Source organism: Mizuhopecten yessoensis, unplaced genomic scaffold (assembly GCF_002113885.1).
Source record: "Mizuhopecten yessoensis strain PY_sf001 unplaced genomic scaffold, ASM211388v2 scaffold9685, whole genome shotgun sequence".
Classification (NCBI taxonomy): domain Eukaryota; kingdom Metazoa; phylum Mollusca; class Bivalvia; order Pectinida; family Pectinidae; genus Mizuhopecten; species Mizuhopecten yessoensis.
In genome coordinates this window covers 693,912-703,128 of record NW_018408171.1, presented here as the reverse complement: position 1 = coordinate 703,128, position 9,217 = coordinate 693,912, and the positions used below count along the sequence as shown (strand labels likewise).

Genomic DNA, 9,217 nt, shown 5'->3' with positions numbered 1-9,217 from the left:
CGGGTAGGATAACACTGCCTAGTACATAGAGGAAGAAGGTTCGGGAAGGATAACACTGGCTAGTACACAGAGGAAGAATGTCTGGGTAGGATAACACTGCCTAGTACATAGAGGAAGAATGTCCGGGTAGGATAACACTGCCTAGTACACAGAGGAAGACAGTTCGGGTAGAATAACACTGCCTAGTACACAGAGTAAGAAAGTCCGTGTAGGATAACACTGCCTAGTACACAGAGGAAGAATGTCCTGGTAGGATAACACTGCCTAGTACATAGAGGAAGAAAGTCCGGGTAGGATAACACTGCCTAGTACACAGAGTAAGAAAGTCCGTGTAGGATAACACTGCCTAGTACACAGAGGAAGACAGTTCGGGTAGAATAACACTGCCTAGTACACAGAGTAAGAAAGTCCGTGTAGGATAACACTGCCTAGTACACAGAGGAAGACAGTTCGGGTAGAATAACACTGCCTAGTACACAGAGTAAGAAAGTCCCGGTAGGATAACACTGCCTAGTACACAGAGGAAGAATGTCCTGGTAGGATAACACTGCCTAGTACATAGAGGAAGAATGTTCGGGTAGGATAACACTGCCTAGTACACAGAGTAAGAAAGTCCGTGTAGGATAACACTGCCTAGTACACAGAGGAAGAATGTCCTGGTAGGATAACACTGCCTAGTACATAGAGGAAGAATGTTCGGGTAGGATAACACGGCCTAGTACATAGAGGAAGAATGTCCGGTCAGGATAACACTGCCTAGTACACAGAGGAAGAAGGTCCGGGTAGGATAACACTGCCTAGTACACAGAGAAAGAAAGTTCGGGTAGGATAACACTGCCTAGTACACATAGGAAGAAAGTCCGAGTAGGATAACACTGCCTAGTACATAGAGGAAGAATGTCCGGTCAGGATAACACTGCCTAGTACATAGAGGAAGAAAGTCCGGGTAGGATAACACTGCCTAGTACACAGAGTAAGAAAGTCCCGGTAGGATAACACTGCCTAGTACACAGAGGAAGAAAGTCTGGGTAGGATAACACTGCCTAGTACATAGAGGGAGAAGGTTCGGGAAGGATAACACTGGCTAGTACACAGAGGAAGAATGTCTTGGTAGGATAACACTGCCTAGTACATAGAGGAAGAAAGTTCGGGTAGCACAATCCTATGAGGTGTTTACTTGCGACTTAATGTACACAGAATACCGAAAATTACAGGTGAAATACTCTCACCTTGTTACTCTCTGATAAAAAGCGACGGCTTTACACTCTGCGTTTAGTAAGGTTTATCTTGCATTCACGATGAGGGTTTTTGAAGAATTGTATCGTATTGCATGGAGAGGCAACTTATATGGGACGCCAGCAGAATCGAGCTTTTCCTCTGCGCTCTGTTGTTGGAGACTCGGAAGCGACTTAACTTGATATGCTGCACCGAATGCATTCACATGGCCCCTCTTTGTTTTCTTTGTTCTTTCTTCGTAGTCAGAATGAAATGACCGTCATGCTACATTGTCAGGTCGATGACATGTCAGCGACATATACTGAAAAGCGACTATGAAATGGCCCCATTATCTGAGGACACAGTCTTCATATGTCGGTTAGATAAAAGTGTTGTCGTTACTGCAGATTGATCCCATATAGACAATTATGACGTCACAATACAAAGTCAAAATATGATAATGTTGCCCAATGTCATATTACAATAGTTCTTTTAGCGGGTCTTGTTATTTTAACAAACAAAGTTAATAACCTGTTTCCAGTCCTCTAATGACTTTGTGCTTTCCACGAGAATATCCACCACGAAAATAATCTCTATTCTCACTGATTGTGATCAGGACATTGACACAGATAGTGAAATAATGGCGATAAGAAGTGTCTCCTCCGAGGTTATTAATGGACCTGATCAGTGTGATTCACAGTAAATACCAATGTACTCTTACACCAATGCTACCCTACAAGTCCTACTAAGTCCCGTTATCAAACGTTCGCAAACGGTCCAATTGAGGACGCACAATCGCGAAACACTATATTAGATAGGAATTTAATGAGGCAGAGCCGAGCATTGACTGAGAACTCGCTGTACTGAATACCCCTTTTACATTTCTATATAAATATTTAGCTACATATAGTGTATCAGAGAAAGCGGGTCGGCAGTGAGGGCCGAACATACAGGCAGTGGTACACGGAGTAAGCTGTTCACTATTGGAGCAGCAGGCGGGTGGCGGTTTAATCTACTCACTACGTGCCAGCTAACACCGTATATCGTGTTAGTTTAGTATTGTGTAGCGTTCTTGCATAGGCTTTATTTATACATTTACATATATTTTATCTGACATTTTTGAATGCAATTGTCGTATTATGGATTAATTGAAAGAAAACATTTTGAAACATCTGATATATATTCTACAGACATCCATTCACGAAGCGTTTTTAGCATCTTTAGAAAACATTGTACGAGGAGGATTATATTGACATATATTTCACGATACCTTGTGATAGTGGAAACTGGTGTGTTGTGGCATTGACTTATCGTCAGCACCTCTCTCATCACGTAAGTATTATACTATCATTACTTTATCTAATTATGATATCTTATCTTTTAAATATATGGTAATATATTATGAGGATAGGTTTCAATATATTTCAGCTTAGATAATTACCTGGTGAATGGGGTAAGACACCCTCACACCGTTATACATCAGAAGGGCACATGTCATAATGGACCTGTCAGCTGACATTCACACGAGTACCTAAATCAGTTATTGCTTTAAAGATTATTCTAGTTTTAGGACAAGAAAAGTATTTTCGATTGAATATCATTAAATGTGCACTTTTTGAATAAAGCTATGCAATTAGAGCGACAATGTGAGCCGTTCTATGGCCGTCCATATACCTATACACGAGACAGCACTATAATGGCATATTGCTATTTTAAAATTTAATTACTATTTAATATAGTGGTTAGCGGTGATAGCAACAGGTCATTGGAGTATGTTTAATCAGATATAGAATCAAATCGGTCACATTATCTAAGTATTGTGTGGTTTTATAGAGGTAAGTATATTTGAAACTTATATAAAAAGTTATAAGTAGATGAAATTTAATAAATTTTACCTGATAGCAAGCTTGGTGTGCTTAGTGACGAACGGCTATGGATGCATAGATATTGTATATAGAATGGTTTATCATCTTAGGTTGTCAAACACGTAGCAATGATATATCAAATACTACAGGCTTTAAAACTTAATTTGATTTACAGTTTTATATATTGTGAATAAAATAATCAGCTGTTTTTTTTTATAGTAACCTCATTTTATTACGCCGTCGAGTTGTCGTAGAATAACACAAACAAATCTTTTAAATCTGAAAAGCAAACTTCTATCTACGACTGGTAAAAAAGTGCACATAATCAACCATGATATTTTCAGATGGAAATAGGTTCGGTTGAGTATTTCAGTAGTTGAAGGGATGAAGGGAAGCAAGGGATCATTTTTCAAATTCTTCTCAACCAATTATTCAGCACAACCAACTGGGTGCATGTATTTACATGTGCTGATGGGGTAAGAAATATATAAATCGGTCAAGATAGCGAAAACCAAATCAAATGAGACTACTAGTATAGAGTATACTAAATATTAGAAAACCTACCAAATTGCAAATAAAGACACAGGTTTTCTGGGTATACGAAGTATTGTCAGTTTGCCATTATCTGTTCTAAAATCTTAAGTGCTGACATTAAATTCTAATTTGACAAAAAAATCATCTAACGTGTAGTGACAGCTTTATCGGCACTAAAGAAATAACATTAAAATACACTGTGTGTATTAAAACAAAAGAATTGATTATATGAAGAATGTATTTGGAGCAATAAAACACCTAATAAAGTGTTATCCAGTATAAAGATGATGTTGATTATTCCCCCCCCCCCCCCGCCTGAACGTTAGTTAATACCCTGTCCTACCGTCTGTGGGGGATGTGTTCCGCCAGACCCGTACTTTTATCGCGCTTATCATAAACATAATTAAAGAAACTACTGCAAAGAAAGGAACGAGTTTAAGTCCGAGGTATGGTTCATTAACCCGTCAGTATAACACTGGACAAGTCCAATACAATCACACACATCTATGCAAACAATATAGTTGTGTATACTTACCTAATACCCTATAAGGGACTTACGTACGGATATGCTCCAACAATGGGAGATACCTGACATAAATACTACATCTGACATTACGAAACCTAATTACGTTACAATCTCTAATATTTATAACTTATCTCGATTTATTGTCGTGTTGAAGCTTATTCGCGTATATTTATTAAAGCTGAAGGCATTCATAATCAGGTAAATAGCGTTTAGGAATAGCACGTGAACCTTCATTATAGACATTTATTTGCCAACTGAAAAATGTTGTGTCATGATATTGAATTCCGCGATTAATACGACACGTATTGGGTGAAATGAATGAATGATATTTTTTTTAAAAAATATTTAAGAGTGTTACACTTAACAAGAAAAACATTTGTATCCTTCCTCTTTTTGGGAATAGGTAGATAAGTTCAAGGACACTTCCATTCTACTCGTAGATAAATAACCACTAAAAGACATAAGTTTACAATGAAAATACTCAATCCCGATTCACAACGGTTTGACTTGGATATAGATTGCTAAATATTCCTGATTTATTAACCGTTCCCCGGTAGTATATAAAATTCTATAGCGCCTTATTGTGACTCAGAAACATTTGTATGAGCCTAGAAAATGCTTCCCAGGTACACAGCTGGGCTAAAGGACCACCGCCTGTGTGATACGTGTCAGAAAAAGAGCGAAAAAGAAACAGTTTCGGGCCAAACCTTGTGCACTTAGCTCACAAATGGTTCTTTAAATGCCAAAAAGGGAAATTATTTTCCCAGCAAAATGAGAATTCACGACCATAAGTCATAAATGACACTGCCATTGACTAAGTGAATTATATATTTGACGATTCGTTCCATACAAGCATATGTAATAGACTATGGGCGGATAGCTAGCATCTTTTGATAGGTATATAAACCCCAACAAAGGTCGCTAGACGGCTATTTAATCAGACGCTTATATATTAGCTCTATATCAGGGGTCATTCAATCATCCCTCTTTCGAAAGCAATCAACTCGGTTGATTCTCCGACTGTCAGTCTAACTTGATGACTAGGTTAAGCATGGTGTTTCCGGATAAGGAACTGGCTTTAAACTTAACCCGGACGCAATAAAACTTGTAAAAACAACACAGAAGTCCTCAAACTGTGGGATCATGAGGCGAATGTGTCCCCATTTCTACCATGAACTTATCATTATTGTTAACACGTTCTATTTTTATCAAATGCATTGACACTCCTTTGTATCTTTATTAAGGCTCTATGAACGAAATAGATAGAATACAATGCGCAATGTTAAATGATATCAACTATCCCATAAGAAAGGAATTCTTTGTGACCGTTTGGTAACCACTTGTCCCACGGGATGTGTACTTATAAGTAAACCTGTGCTCTTTTTATGGACATAATTGTAGGGTAAAGGAGAAGATGTGGTTTTCTTTGACACCGACCTCATTAGACGGGCCGAGTAATGACATACGGCAACTTACATTGATACTTTGTACCGATCACACGAGTGGTGTTGACACTATGTATTGGTCCGCGATAAAACCCTTGTACGGTATATCTGGCTAGTGGAGAGGTTATTTACCAGGGTCTATCACTAAAAGTTCCAACAGTTGTTCCGATCAATGAACACATTTTATAGAATATACATGAATATAAAGGCTGACTAGTTATGTGTTACAAATTAAATAAACATCCTGTGTGTTCAGGTTGTAAATGAGGTAATGACAATCGAAGGCTACACAGTGTGTTGCTATATACAGAAAGGAACTTAATACTTCTGAATAACCATTTGCGAAAATAACTATTAGACAGCTAATATGAGGTCTATACTGTACTGTTCTTATTTAGACTATTTATTGACTCCACACGTCGGCTGAAGTTCCTGAAGAGCAACTCGAGTTGTGGAAATAAATACTAAACCTATTTGATACACAAAATGGTTTCAAAATAATCTAACTCTTTTGTCATATTACAGATGTAAAGTACTTCACATGTTATTTTAAAGTTCATAAATACCTGAAAAGTAGCATCAACATGGGTAAACCCACGGTCTATATACGTTAATTTCATGTATGGTAACCTTCCTTTCCTGATAGTAACATCCCCTGCTTTTCGCTGTAACAGGAAGTTCCAGAAAAGGCATCATATTGACCAATTATTTACTTATCCGGAGTTTCCCACCAGAGAAACTCCGATATACTTGTAAATTTGACAATCATCATGATGACCTGATTTCTATCTATAACATTTCCATGTGTATCTTGATTATGGAATGGTTCACTTTGTTTTGATAGTTGATGATCTACGTTAGACATTATGAGGAGTGTCATGTATGACACAGGCAACGTGTGGCATTCATTAGCTCCTTATTTTCCTCCCTATTTTGTTGGAATTTAATTTGTCTTTCCTTTTGTTTTGCTGTCCCCTCTGTTTTGCGTTTTCGTCTCGATTAAAAATCTGATTTTGTTTGCCATTTTTTTCAAATTTTAATTTATACATAATTAATGTCCATTCGATAGAGTCAAATTATCCAGGTGCTTTTGTGATAAATAAAAGTGCAAAATATGTTTAAGGTTATCATCAATTCATACTTTGTTAAAAACATTAACTGTAAATCTATACAAGAACGTGTTAATTAGCAGACAAGTGCTTCAGGGTCTACTTCGTAACATTCTGTGTATATTAATAACCGACAGGTGCTCTAGGTTTTGCGCGATAACTTTTCCGTGTGCATATTATCAGACTAGTCCTTCTTTACGGCCTGTTTAGTTACTATTCTGATAATCAATATTTTAATTATTTGCGATCTAACTTGCTTACTCTGCTGTTTGTTAACTAACAGGCTATTTGTTTAGCTTTTACTTTGTAACTATTGTGTATTTCAATTAAAGCAGGCTAGTGCTTGAGTTTCTTTTCGTCTTTTTTTTTTAAATTCAATATTGATATATATAGCACACCACACTCTGACACAGATCAGAGACGCTTGTCGCTTGCACGTTTTGTTTCAGGCACACTATATAAAATATATAAAAATGTAATTTAATAATGTATCTGACTATACATCCATATTATAATTATATATATATATATATATCGGTGTTGGTGTGTCTCTATTTTTAGCACATAACTGACACACACATTGATAGAAAATAGGGTAGATAAATTCTACCCTATAACTGTTCTGTGTGTTAATTAAACAGACACGTGCTGTAAGTTCTACCCTATAACTGTTCTGTGTGTTAATTAAACACACACGTGCTGTAAGTTCTACCCTATAACTGTTCTGTGTGTTTATTAAAAGACTAGTGCTTTAGATACTACCTGGTAATTGTTCTGTTAACAAGATCCACAACCGTGATAAAACACAACATTTTTTTCAATTTTAAACATGTTACTTACAGCTGACCTCGATAAAATAAACATTAAACCAGCTTTAACCTCCAGAGATAATGAAGCTTTTTCATGTTAAACCCCTTCTTTTAGTGTTTTAAACCACCTTCGATTGGCTTTTTCCAATATACGATGGTTCATGTATTGATATGTTTGGAGGCTAGTAGTAAATAGATGTTAACAACCTTTTACCCACATTATATATCGAGCTTGTTCACTGACTGTCAAATATAAAACAACAAACACTTAAACCTGATACCTGATATAGAGAGCGCTGAACACTGGTGGGAATGGATAGTATTTTCAGCCTTGGAATGCACAATGATGGCAGAGGTCATGGTTTATTAAACTGAACGCTATGTCTCGCCAAATATTGCGGGCACCCATATCTATACCCCGGACTGTTGTCAAACAGTTCCATTAGCTTTACAGTATCATTAGAGAGACGCACCAAAGAGGTTTGTTTGCCAAAGCATTACCGTAATGGTCAGATCAATGATCCGAGAAGTAGTTATGATCTATTTTTCTTCACTGCGTTTCACATTTTGTTTTGTGCTCTGTATTTCAAACATTTATTGAAAAAAATATGAAAGTGGTCGCGGCAGTGGCAGATTTAATCAGATGATATATGGTTTAACTAAGTGATCCTTTGAAAGTGCGTTAGGATAGCCGTTTTTTGTGTGCTGAGGTATATGGGCGCCTTATAACCCTGTCTCTATATACAAATATTTTATAGTCACATAGGAATGTGCTCACTTACTTTCAAACGTTTGTATTTTATACAAGTATGTCGTTATGATTATTAAACTTTTAGAAAATGTGTAAACGTCACATAAGGAACAATGAGAAAATTAAGTCGTTTTCTTGGAAATTCACCGATGAGAATATAAGATGCCATAGATTGCTGACCTAAGAGGGGAATGCTATCTGATTAATGTATACTGTCAATGTAATGTCTGTATATTTGTATTTAAATGAAAAATAACTGAGAGTCGGATTCATTACAGAGATGTTGTTGTTGTTGTTATGAGAATGATTATTGTTTATGATACAGCTTTTGTCCGCGCACCTGCACAGGTCGGAATATCATTTATCATACCATAAATAAATCGTTTAACAATACATACATTTCTGCTTCTGTTAGAAAGGACATTTGGTTCGTATGAGTAAGAAATAGATAGGCTTAGGTTTTCAGTGTCTGTATATTGACAGAAATTAATGCGGTGAAGCAAAGGATGAATCCACACCACTTAATCATACAATTTGATTCCGAAGTCTTTCTTAAGGGTTTTGTCTGTCGAAACACTTTTTTAATGATGCAAAGACTCCCTCAATACTTTGTGCTTTAAAGTAGTGTCAAACAATCCACAATCATCAACAATCGTTGGCAGAGGAGACGTTTTATATTGATATATCACAGAATTGTGGATGAAACAGAAATATTACATTGTGCTCAGATAAAAGGGTGAATTCGTGACAAACGCCTTTGATACTTATGTTTGCTAAACGTTAAATAAATGTTGACGTTTTGTATGCAGTGTTCTTGACTTTTTACTTTTAAACAAATGTATAGACCCCATAGAAGATCTTAATGCAAGAAAATTATATAGATTAGACTAAAAGTAAGAGTGTGTCTGAATGGGTAGTCCTGCCCTTCGGAACTTATCTACAGGTACCCCGCAGAGTGAAGGC

The 9,217-nt window shown here is 36.7% G+C and overlaps 1 protein-coding gene across 1 annotated transcript in view; it reads left to right on the top strand.

The window, feature by feature from the left end:
• Window positions 1–2,160: 2,160 nt before the first annotated feature.
• The window catches only part of LOC110458661 (protein inturned-like), a 50,274-nt gene continuing 43,217 nt past the window's right edge, over window positions 2,161–9,217 (top strand). Inside the window, exon 1 of the mRNA XM_021510473.1 lies at window positions 2,161–2,547. The gene's annotated coding sequence lies outside the window, so the exon portion shown is untranslated. The remainder of the gene's footprint in view (window positions 2,548–9,217) is intronic.